The sequence below is a fragment of the Equus caballus genome, chromosome 4 (genome assembly GCF_041296265.1).
Source record: "Equus caballus isolate H_3958 breed thoroughbred chromosome 4, TB-T2T, whole genome shotgun sequence".
Lineage (NCBI taxonomy): Eukaryota > Metazoa > Chordata > Mammalia > Perissodactyla > Equidae > Equus > Equus caballus.
In genome coordinates this window covers 8,816,112-8,828,420 of record NC_091687.1, presented here as the reverse complement: position 1 = coordinate 8,828,420, position 12,309 = coordinate 8,816,112, and the positions used below count along the sequence as shown (strand labels likewise).

The following is a 12,309-nucleotide window of genomic DNA, read 5'->3' as shown; positions in this document are numbered from 1 at the left end:
ATGCTCCAAAGCTAGCTCAGATGGTGGGCATGGCTTTCTGGCAGGGATTGCTGCTCTGTGTTCGTCCCTCCCTCCCAAGCAAGCAACACCCTTGTTGCTCTACAAGTATGAAGTTATAAATGAAGCATGAGATTTGTCTCCAGCCAGACCTGGCTCCATATCCCCACCTCATTCTTCATAGCTTGTCAATCTATAAAAACAGAAACCAGTTTAGGAGGGAAAGCATTTATTTGGGATCAAAGAACTGCAATTGAGGGAGCAGAGATTCAGGTAGAAATCCAAATAGTGTCCTGATTACAGGAGAGGGGCTCAGGGTTTTTATGAGAAAAAGGGAAGAAGGTGAGGTAAGTCGTGTTAAAGAAGAGTTTATTGGTGCTAGATGAGGCAAGGCTGGGTTTGTACTTCACAGACTGGCTTCAGATCCAGTCATCAGGCAAGAGATTGCATTTGTGCTTCATTGATTGGTTACCATTTGCTCATCGGCAAAGTCTAATTTCATCAGTTCTTACAAATAGGACATTTTTGTCCTTTCTGACTTCTTGGGATGTTGGCAGTTTGGTCCAGTCTGGAAGATAAAGAAAACAAGATGAGCAAGGCAAGTTCCTCTGAAACAGCTGCTCCAGCTCTATTTTCACTTGGCTCAAATCTTGTCATCTTTCACATTTCCCTTCTCATTAAGATCAAATTTTTTTCTTTTTTCTTTTTTTTTTTTTTTTGAGGAAGATTAGCCCTGAGCTATAATCTGCTGCCAATCCTCCTCTTTTTGCTGAGGAAGACTGGCCCTGAGCTACTATCCATTCCCATCTTCCTCTACTTTATATCTGGGATGCCTGCCACAGCATGGTTTAGCTAAGTGGTGCCACGTCCACACCCAGGATCCAAACTGGTGAGCCCTGGGCCGCCAAAGCTGAAGGAGCAAACTTAACCACTGTGCCACCGAGCCAGCCCCCAAATTTTTTTTCTGATCACTGATCAAACACTGGAAAGCATTCCTGATAGGCTTTTGGAAAACATTATTGATCAACCATCAAAGCATCGTTGGTCCCTCCTTTCCAGGAGGACTCCTGTCATGTCCCACATAGGAGGGAAAGCAGTTTCCTTAGGAGCCTTTAGGCCATATTTGAGCACAAAGAGCACCAGAGCAGAGGCTGGCTCTACTGTCCAGCTCCTTCAAGAGTAAAATTCTTCTGCAGTTCCTTGAAGTTTCTCACGTGAAGTTTCATAAGCCTCAGTAATCATTTCAAAGCACTGAGCAACCACTATCTGGTGGTGGTGTTAAAACATCAAGTTATGCAAAGCAGAAAAAAATTTACAATAATAAGAATTCCTATAAGAACAAACAAAATGTGAAGTCCAAATTGGAGAATAGACAGGAAATAGGAGGCAATGCCAGAGGGCAGCCAGCAAAAGAGATCAAAGAACCACAGAATGTCAGGGGCCACTGCAGAGATTCAGCAAGACCAAAGGTAGTACTCTAGGCCAGGGGAGTCCAGTCCACGAGTTTACAACAAAACCTCAAAGATAATTGACAGGGCTAGAATCCAACATCTACAAAGGTGCAAACATTATTTGTCTCTGTATAATTGCCATCATTTTGTTAAACCAAATGTAATCACAAGAAAACTAATTTGTTTGCATTAAACAAACGAGAGTATCCGAATTCTGGAGGAGTCAGGTAGGAAGAAAAATTAAATGTGCCATCTTTGTTCACAAAGATATAACTTACCAAATTGTTGATAGCTGAAGAGAAAAGATTTCTTTAAATATGGAAAAACGAAACATTAAAGCATCCTCCTCAGCTCATGTCGTCCCATGTAATTAATATTTGTTCTTGATCTTTTGTTAGCAGTTTTATGAAGCCATCAGTTTCTCTGTTAGACTCTGTCATTTGTTACCCAGTTTGGTTTTATGATGTAAAAGTTGATCAGAAACCTGTATTCTAGAGTAACTGTCAAAGTAAAAAGATAACCATCTATAAATTACAAAAGACAACGTTATAATGCAATTGACAAAGAAGCCTGGTTATTTTTATGACACACATTCTAAGATAGTGTCTAGAATTATGATTGATAACATTATACCAAGACATCAGAATTTTGGGAATTTTATATAATTTTTGGAACACATGTTATTAACATTAAACCACTCAATATTACCTAAGAAGATTTATCGTTATTTTTTTTACAATGCTTTCCATGTAGTATAACATACCAAATAAGCCTAATTAGTTTAATATTTCCATTTTTATAGGAAAGAACAAATTCTTTGAGGTGAGGTGTTACAGAGGCCCTCTAGAAAACTTCAAAGTTATTTCCTGGTCAAAAGTTTCATTTAGAATTTGATTTGGGTAGTTTGTCAAAAACATCAAAATGTTTTAAAACACTTGATCAATAGGATTATAGGTCACTGTCAAATAAGTCTTAGTTATCCATTTAACCATGGTGGCAAAGCTTTTCAGGCAAATACAGAAAGTTAAATGGTTGTAAAAAAAAAAAAAAAAAAAAACCTTGGCTTTGGCTTTTGTGATAAAAGAACTGATAGAAACAAAACAGGAAACTATTTTGATGAAATGTAATTACTTTAGGACAAATTTACTTTCTTAACAAAAAGTCTCCATTTCTTATAAGTTCTTTTACTGAAAGCATACATTTTGTCATAGCATAATTTTTTCTAATATGGCAAAAGAAATGTTTACTAACAGGCTCAAACATCTTTGAGTTTTTCCATAGCAACAGGCCCAAAGTAGGTCAACTTAGACTTGTTTAACAAGGAATGTTTCAGTGTTTTATTTTACTTAGAAATCATCTAGACATTCAATGAATTTCCATCATTTAACTTAACTTAGCAAAACTCTAAGGTTTCAAGTTACCAAAAAGATTTTGAAGTTATTTTTAAGTACATGTACCATAACATATAATTATTGTTAAAAAGTTCACCTGAAAACATTTTGATCTTATTTGCACATATTTAGTTTACTTGTTCCCAATAATCATGTTTAGATTACCTACAAAAACTTTGTGAGACATTAGACAAAGTCAACCCTCAATGTTTTTGCTGCCAAATTTTGTAACAGAGATAATATGAATTTGTTTGACTTTTATTAACCCAAAGGATTTCCTATTTAATGATGATAACTCTAAAGACAATAAGCTTCAATTAACTCTAATACTGAATATTTTCCTAGATCATGTGATCCTGAAATTCATTTACATTAGTTTCTATTATATTTTTGAAAGTATACTCAATTTATATAGTGCTTGTTTTAAGCCAATTAAATAGGGCTCTTTTAGAAATTACGCCATCCACAGGTAGGAAAATACCACATTTATATAACATACATATATATATAGACACAGGTACATAGAGAGTCCATAGTTATTGTTATAAATTTACTGCCATGAGTGAGGTAGAGTAATAAAAAGCTTACTAGTTACAAAAGAATAATTCTATCCAAATTGTGTTTCTGACAGATGGAATAAATAAATTTATCTGCTTGGATGAGTAAAGCTTTTTTCCTTCTAATATTTGTGAAGACACTTAAGATGCTAGATTTTCAGCAAGGGTACTTCTATAGCTGTTTCTCTCTTTTCCTTACATCTTAGAAACTCGTAATGGTCTAGATAACAGTTCCCATAGAGGTTATAAGCTTTTTGAGTTAAATAGGGGAAGTTTTGGGGATTGGTGAAAGGGAATTGGTGAAATATGAACTGCCTCCAGTTCCAGAGAGCTCCTCCAGGAGCTTCATTTCCAGTTTTGCAAAGATTTAAAGATAAGGACAGTTGATTTCAATTCCTCAGAAATTGGGTTGTAACTTAAATGGCATCATAGATTGATCTGCATGTCCACTACACCATCCCTAATTTGCTTCTTTCCCTCTGGGTACATAGTCTTATTTTAACTGAGGAAAGAAGTCCTATTAAAAAAAAAATTCCTGTCAGTCTCTGAAGATCAGCTTCCAGTTTGGCCAAATTTCTCATCATAAATTACCAACTCTTTTCAAATATCTTGTCAGGTTTCAGCTGGGACGAACAGTAAATATTTCTGGCAGTATTAAGCATCTCCATTAAATTTTAGTTTCTCCTTGACTGTTTAAAGGAATAACATAACAATTTACCAGAAAATCTCTCAGAGTTTTATTAACTCTGTGAGGGGCCCATACAGGGCCTCCTTTGAAGGTAGCTATGAGAGTGCCTGTAAAGCTATTATCTTAATGAACATTTGCATAGTGTTTTCTTTTAGGTACTCCTAATATCTTAATTTTTCATTAGCTTTTTGCAATGAAACTTTCCACAAGACTGTTTTGGAATATTGAAAACTTTGCTTTTAAATGCACTTCTTAAATGGGCTTATCTAATTAGAATATTCATTCTATATGCCAACATAATTCCCTGAGCCTGGCAGAAGTTTGGCAGGATCTTACCTGCAAATGGAGTTTAACCTCCATTTCTGCCCAGCCAGTTCTGGTTGCAAATGGAGTCCAACCCACATTTCTGTATGACCATATTTTAGGGCCCCAACCTGATGGTTACCAAGCCAAGCTCTCAGGACATAAACTAAGCTTAGGAAGATCTTGCTGCTGTTTTTAAATATTTACAGCTTCTGAAACCATTGTTTTTAAGTAGGTGTGTCAGAATGTGGCACATTTGACTTTTTAAAAATTAAACATTGCATTCAAATTGTCTAGTCTGTGATTCTCAAATCTAGTGCACAAAAAAACAAGTTTTGGAAGTTCAAACTAGCCCCAAAGTGACCACTGTATTTTAAATCATCCTTAGTATTATTAGTCCACTGGGATAAAACTTTACAAGAAGAAAGATCATAGTTCTTAAATATAAAGTCAGCGGGAACTTTCTAGGGAGGAAATTCTCAGGAACTTTTACAAGATGAAATTTCCATGTTAAAGCACAGCTGGACAACTAGACAAAGAGACACCAGTCGCAAGGCCCCGTTTGTTACTTATGCTTCTGACCCACTGGCTACAGCTGTGCCGGTTTCAAGAACCAGGTTGTTACCTGGTTCCAGCTGTTTGGACAAACTACACAAAAGTCATAATTTGAGCATTCATCAGATAGGGAATAAACCCTCACATGGCAGTAGTCCTAGATGGCTCAAACAGAGAAATCCTTTGAGATGGCAATACCTGTGAGCTGCCATAACTGATCGAAAGAGGGAAATCCTTTCAGACAGCAGAAAATGTGACTTGTCTCAGAGACAATTGTCTCCTGGTCAATTGACCCCAGATCAGACTATTGCCCCCAGAATCCCAAGGAAAGACGAAGACCTCAGCCAGATCAGAACCTGAGTGGACTCCTGATTGGAAGAGCTGGTCCATGGAAGTGGTGCACACACAAGGGGACTCATGTTCATACCAAACCTGTTTCCAGGAGACACTGGTGTGCAAAGATGAGATCGCTTCATATCCCACTTCTGACACCATATGTCAACCTATAGAAGCAGAAACCAGTTTAAGAGGCAAAACATTTATTTGGGATAAAGAATTGCAATTCAGGGAACAGATTCAGGTAGAAACCCAAAGAAGTGTCCTGTTTACAAGAGAGGGACTCAGGTTTTTATGAGAAAAATGGAAGAAGATGAGGTAAGTTGTATTAGAGAAGAGTTCATTGCTGCCAGATGAGGTAATGCTAGGATTGTTCTTCATAGATTGACTTAAGATTCAGTTATCAGGCAAAAGGCTGGACTTGTACTTCGTTGATTGGTTAGTGATTTGGTCATCAGCTCCATCAGCAAAGTCCAATTTCATCATTTCTTACAAACAGGATATTCTTGTCCTTACTGACTACTTAGAATGTCAGCAGTTTAGTCCAGTTTGGGAGATAAAGAAAGCAAGATGAGCTAGGAAAATCCTTGGAAATGGCTGCTCTGCCTCCATTTTAATGTGGCCCCACTCATGTCATCTTTCACAATGTGCAGTCTTGGGAAACTGATTTAAAATACCAGCCTTGCTTTCCCCATTTCCAAACTGAGGATAATAATATTTATCCCACAGGGTTATTTGCAGGATTTAATAAAACAATAAACATACGCTAATTAGCATAGTGCCAGAGTGTAGTCCATGTCCAATCCAAGAATGCTACTATTGCTGTTACTATTCCACCAACATTCTCTAAGTGTTTCTCAGAATTCTCACCATTTATCATCCCTCCCTTCACCTTGTGGTCAGACTTTTCTCTCTTCTCTTTCCAGTCACTCCTTCCTTCCCCCATTTCTCTCACAAGTCACCTTCTTGTTTTGAAGCAGTGGCTCAAAGGCTTAACTGGCCTCCACCACACACAAAGATGTGGCTCACCTTAGCAGTTTTTCCCATAAGGTCACTCTCGGCTTCACTCTACCTGGGCAGGAAGTAGAGCCACACTGGGCCACCTTGCCATGCTATTGGCCCTCCTGTTTGTGAGACTCTTGCTGCCCCTGCTTCACGGCCATCTCCCCGGCAGGCAACCTGGCTGTGCTGAAGCTGGAGCAGGAAGCATTGGTGGTGGTATTCTCGGGTAGCTTGGCAATCCTGCTGGGCATGGCCCACATCACAGTCTGCTGCATCCACTGGTACCACCACCAGGAGGGCAAGGACCTTGAGAGACTTCTCTGACTGGACATGTTTAAGCCGGATGTGTTGTGGGATTTGGTCCTGAAAGTGGATAAAATCACCTCCATAGAGGCCAAGGACGGCACCAGCAGTACCCTGTCAGTGCTGATGCTGGAGAAGCATGATGCAGGCATGTATTACTGCACTACCTGGGACCCATACAGCCCCATGAGCCACAGTGGCCCCCATACAAAAAGAACTCAGACTCCCTGGGCTGTTTATGCCCGGTAATTTCCACCACCCCTGGGTCCCTTAGGTTGCCCTGGAGTCATCCCTCAGCATCCTAGACTCTTCTAGGCCACCTCCACCAGCCCACTGCAGACAATCTGATGAGACTGAAGAACCCAAGTGCACAGGCTGGCGCAGACTCAGGGAGCCGTCTAGTCAGAGGAGACCTTTGTAAAGATCATTTGGTCAGCGTTTCTGAAGCATTTGGAGGAGAGTCTGTTCTGCTTAATCCAGTAGCCACTAGCTACATGTAGCTATCAAGCACTTGAAACGTAGCCAGACCAATAGTCCAAGGTGAGATGGACTGAATGTGTAAAATACAAACCAGAGTTTGAAGACTGAGTATTAAAAAAGTGAAATATATCGTTAACAATTTCTCTATTGATTGCATGTTGAAATGATAATATTTTGGATATCTTAGACTAAATGAAAATAGTCATAAAATTAATTTTACCTGTTTCTTTTTACCTTTTTAATGCAGCAGCTAAAAGAAATATAATTTGTGGCTCAAATTAGTGACTCATATTTATTTCTATCGGATAGTTCTGTTAGAGACTAACAATTTAAGAATCTCACCATCCCTCCTGAAGAATATGTAAATAAAATATTTTGCAAATCATTTGAAGGGTAAAGGACTCTCCAAAGATTTACCACAAAGTGGTTGAAAGCAATTCCTAAATCCAGTTTCTAAGTTGCTGCACCACCATCCATCGATCACTTTGTGGCAGAGGAGTCAGCGGGTAGATGCACAGGAGACAATATTGCCACCTTCTGGGCGCCCTCGTCCATTAGCAGGCCCACCACTCAGATCGTGGTGGTAGATGACAATCTCCATGCAGGATGATGCAGTCAGCCCTGGGGAGACATCAGGCCATCTGGCCTCCACTTTCCCCTAACCTCACCCCATATGGAAATTTGGGTGGATCTCCAGCTGCTACGGACATCTGTTCTTTCATCTGTATAAAGATGTGTCTTAACTGCTAAAATTCTGTGGCTCTGATTTCTGTATTAATGCAAAATCATTAAAAAAAGTTATAATTATGTTCACTACCATTTTACAAGGCCAATAAACTTCCTCAAAAAAAAGAAAGAAAAGGAAGGAAAAGAAAATAAAAGAAAGGGAAGGGAAGGGCAAGAAAAGAGAAGAAAATCTGTGTTACTGATTCTCAAGCCCCAAACAGGAAACCCCTCTGCTGCTGTATGTGGGGAAGAGAAAAAAAGCTTTTTGAGGTCTAAGCTGAATTGACACATTTTCAGTTGAAAATTCAAAGTTTATGTACAGTTTAATAGCATTGGTAAAAATGGTTAAAGAAAAGTCTAAATCATCTGAAGGAAATGGGTTCCTCAGATTCATTAACTCATTGTCTGTCTCCCTTGGCTTCTGTTTTTGCAGTGAGGAATTTTTAATTCAGACATGCCTGCCTGTGAAAGAACCCAGCACTCCCACCTTCTATTGAAGGCCTAGGTCGAGGCTAAGACCCCCCCAGTATGCGTGAGAAGGGGTCGGGGTAGAGGGGCCTGAATCTTACTTTAGCTCTGTTTCCAGGTTGTTCCTTCATTGCATCTTCCCCATTGTGCTAATAGCACAGAACCCTTTCTCCTTCTTGCCCCCACCTCAGTGCCTGACTCCATGGAAGAGGGAGCTCTGTGAACTGGTGATAATGAGGGTGTGGCCAACAGGGGAACAAGCTCCTCACTCATCTCCTTACAGAACAGCATCATCCACATTCCCCAGGGGAGCTGCCCAGTGCTCTGCTGTGAGCCTCCGCACCGCCCTACACCCCTCTTCACCCCTCACTGACTCCTGCTTTGCCATTTATGAGTTCTGCGACCTTGAGCAAGGTCTTACCTCTTCTAGGTAACGGTTTTCTCATCTCCAAAATGGAGAAAACAACAGTGCCCAAAATGCATCTTCTCTGAATTATACCACTTGATTTCAGTTTCAACCTCTGAGCTTGCAGACGCTCTTTTCTGCATGAAAATCCTACAGAGAAATATTTAGATGTCAGTTCTATATCTTTCTGGATGGAGTGATCTCATCTTCAGGGTAATCATTGCCAGATTCTTAAAGTTTGATTTCTAAAAAATGGCCCCAACTTGTTTCACTCTCACAGTCACTTGATTTAGGAAACATTCCAGTTGGCCTCTCTCTAAATGAGGGATTCACTATGGCAAGGTCATGGTTGGTGAATTTCTGCTGATGCCCTGGGGAGTGTTAATTGAATACAGGAGGACAGAGTATAATAGTGAACGGATGAGAGAGTCAAGGATGTCTGGGTCAGTCATGGAGACTGAGCAGAACACACATGTGAGAAGTTAGTTTGACTACTTTGTGTGCAGAATCTGCAGTGTTCCTGGGCACACCCCCAACCACACTGGTAACAGCCTGAGAGCTGCTGAGAAATGGAATCCCCTTACTGAGGAGAACCTGAGCGTCAGGGCCTGTGGTGACTAGGTGATCATTGTCCACAGGTTAGGGAGAAGAGGTTCATGGAGGAAGCAGCCACCATATGTAAAAATTCAAGAAGTGAATCAAGGGTTTTTGGTGGCATTTTGGAGACATCTCTACAGAGCATTAATTGACTTACTGTGTACAGTACAAATATTTGTGGTTGAGTGGGTTCCTTTACACCTTTCATATCCCTTTTTTTCCCAATATATAGGTGCCCACACAGGACATAAAGCTACCCAGTTCAACTTTCTGAGATTGAGTCTCCCCATCAGTTAAAGGGGTGTAGGAAGTGTCCTACCTCAGAGGGGCGCTGGAAATTCATTGAGTTAATCCATGTAAAGACCTTAGACCCGTGCCTCTCACATACTAAGTGTTCAATAACTGTTAGTGCTGGTTGTTATTATTTGTGACCTGGACCTGTGTAACAGGGTATAAATGAGACACAGAGAGGAGTCCACCGTGATGAATTTTCCTCCCAAGAGCCTCTTGGAGCTCAGATGTTTGAAAGAGCAAACTTCAGCCTTGGCTAGGATGGCCACTATGCTCTGATTCCGCTATGGATGCTGGGAGAAGCTGGTACAGCCTGAGGCCTGTTTCTAGTGAGGGACCTGGGACTCAGAGAGAGACTGTAGCATCCAAATCACGCAGGCATTGCTAGCAACAGAGAAGGGATTTGAAGCAGGTATGAATGTCCTTAAAACATGCTTTTCCCACCACACAGCACATATCCAGGAAGAACTGAAATAAAGGAAAAAGAAGAGGAGCGGGGACAGGCTGCTCTGTATATTCAGGAAGATGCAGAATATGTTGCCACAAATGTACCCAAGTAGGAAATGTGGTCCTGTAATGGAAACGGTTGAAACAGAGAATTCTAATTTATTGGGTGAAACATCATTAATCAATCAAACAGAATATTTGAGTAAATAATGATAGGTCTGGCACTATGCTATTCATTATGTATTCACCTCAAGGGAAATAAAGAATTAAACTAATGATTCCTTGATTTCATGTAGTACATAAGTGTTCTGAGAAGGTAGAAATTAATGAAACATTGATAAAGCCTCATGGAACCGGAAGATTCAAGTAAAGATTTTGCCAAATAAGAAAACGAGAAAGTCTACTTTTATCACAGACAACTGGGTTGAAACAGTAAGAAGGATTAGTAAAATTGCTATTGTAATCAAGTTTTCTGACACTGAAAGGACATATCTCGGGAAAAATAGCATCCCAAATTTTCAAATATGTTATTATTTATAGATCTTTATTATTTTTTAATCAAACTCTCCAGTCATTAATGTTCACATATACTTTGGGTACGGGAAAAATAGGACATTTTTAGCCAGTTCCCTCCTTGCCCATGTTTGCTGTGAGAGGGGATGTAGGGATCTCTCTGAAGAGGAGGATGAGTGTGGCTGCTTCACAGACTTGGTCATGCAGCTCCACCCCACAGAGAATCTTCTAGGAGGGCAGGGTTGAGACCCCACAGCACCTCAGGCTGGGGAGTTCTGTCTAGAGATGCCATTGATATCATTCAAGTCAAGGAACATAAAGAGCGTACCCCTAATCCTATATAGGCCTCCCAACAGTAGATCTGTGCTCAGCTCAGTCTGCTTCAACAGAAGCAGAGAGGAGAGGAAAGCGGTGAAGGTCATGGGTCCACTGAGCTCCCGTGTTACGCCAGGGGTTGTGCTATGTACCTTCCTTAAACTGATGCTGGGAGATAGGCTTTCTTATTTCATTTACATAGTTGAAGATGCTGAGTGTTAGATGGCAAATAAAGCAAACTGATAAAAAGCAGAATTGGGATGAAAAGCAGCACTGAATGATTTCATGCTCTCTTCTATAGTACACTGTGTGGACTCGATATAAGAGAAAGACGTTGGGGTTGCAGCTCTACCATTTACTGCCTGAGGGGCGTTATGTTACACCCTCATGCCCTCTGGGACTTGCTTCCTGCCTCAAAATAGCATCATTTAGCTAAAGTAAGCTAATAGATGTAAATGATTTGGAAATTGTAGATACTATGTGAAAGTAAAGGATTATAGTTTCATTTTAACATCTTTTATCCATTCCAATGAGATCTGTAATATGAATTATCTCTTAGTGATAACCAATATTTAAGGAGTGCTCATGTAGGGGACGCATCATGCTTGATGCAGTAGGAGGATTTAACAATGACTAAAACATAAGGCTGATATAGAAAAATGAAATTTAGCACAGGATATAGGAAAGCAACAGGTAACAACTGGTCAAGCAAGGCAGAAGTGCCAGATGCTAACTAAGTAATGGAGTTGTTTGCTGTTATACGGACTCAGAAGAGGGAGAGAAACCCCTAAGAAAAGAAAAGATGCTACAGATATTAAATGATATTGCTCATGAGTGAATAGAACTTTCGTGTGCTGGATGTGTACTGAGAGTTTCATTTTGTCCCAGTCTCAAGCGTAAGGCAACAGTCACAAGGTATGCTTGCATCCATAACAAAAGGGACCAGATCAGTGATTCTAGCTGGGGGCAATCCCCCTCCAGGGGGCCTTGGTAATGTTTGAAGATATTTCCGGTTGTCAACTATGGATTGGGGGTGCTGCAGACATCTAGTGAGTAGATGCCAGGGATGCTGCTGAACATCCTACAATGCACAGGACAGCACCCCATCTCAAAGAAGTTTTGAGCTCAAAATGTCAGCAATGCCAAAGTTGAGAAACCCAGGGCAAGCTACTTTTCTGAAAGACTTGCTATGAGATGGCCAGAATTGATAACTCCAACCTTTGGCCATGAACTACATCCAGCCTGGGTACAGGAGGAGTTTACAGAATCCTTGGGGACACTGATTCTGCAGAGACTTTCTCAAAGAGCATTGTTGGCAGTGTCTTGGTAACCTCTCTCTTCTCCCAGTGAGGACATGAGGAGGCAGCACTCCCACCTCCACACCAAGCAAGGGGACTCCCCAGGCCCTGGGCCACCAGGGGACCAGAGCAGAGGTCTGCGTGAGGGGTCATGGAGGTGTTTGACCTGTGTCCTGAGGGTTGGT

The 12,309-nt window shown here is 40.6% G+C and overlaps 1 long non-coding RNA gene across 4 annotated transcripts in view; it reads right to left on the bottom strand.

Annotated features, from left to right (window-relative positions):
- Window positions 1–209: 209 nt before the first annotated feature.
- Window positions 210–12,309, bottom strand: part of LOC102149112 (uncharacterized) — a 28,311-nt gene continuing 16,211 nt past the window's right edge. For 2 of the 4 annotated variants that reach the window (XR_011438102.1, XR_290092.4), the window contains 4 exons: window positions 8,679–8,813; window positions 5,370–5,445; window positions 1,727–1,948; window positions 210–565 (listed from right to left, as the gene is read on the bottom strand). This is a non-coding gene — a long non-coding RNA (uncharacterized lncRNA). Of the gene's footprint in view, window positions 566–1,726; window positions 1,949–5,298; window positions 5,446–8,678; window positions 8,814–12,309 lie in introns of all 4 variants that reach the window. The other 2 variants (XR_011438101.1, XR_011438103.1) reach the window with 2 other exon arrangements.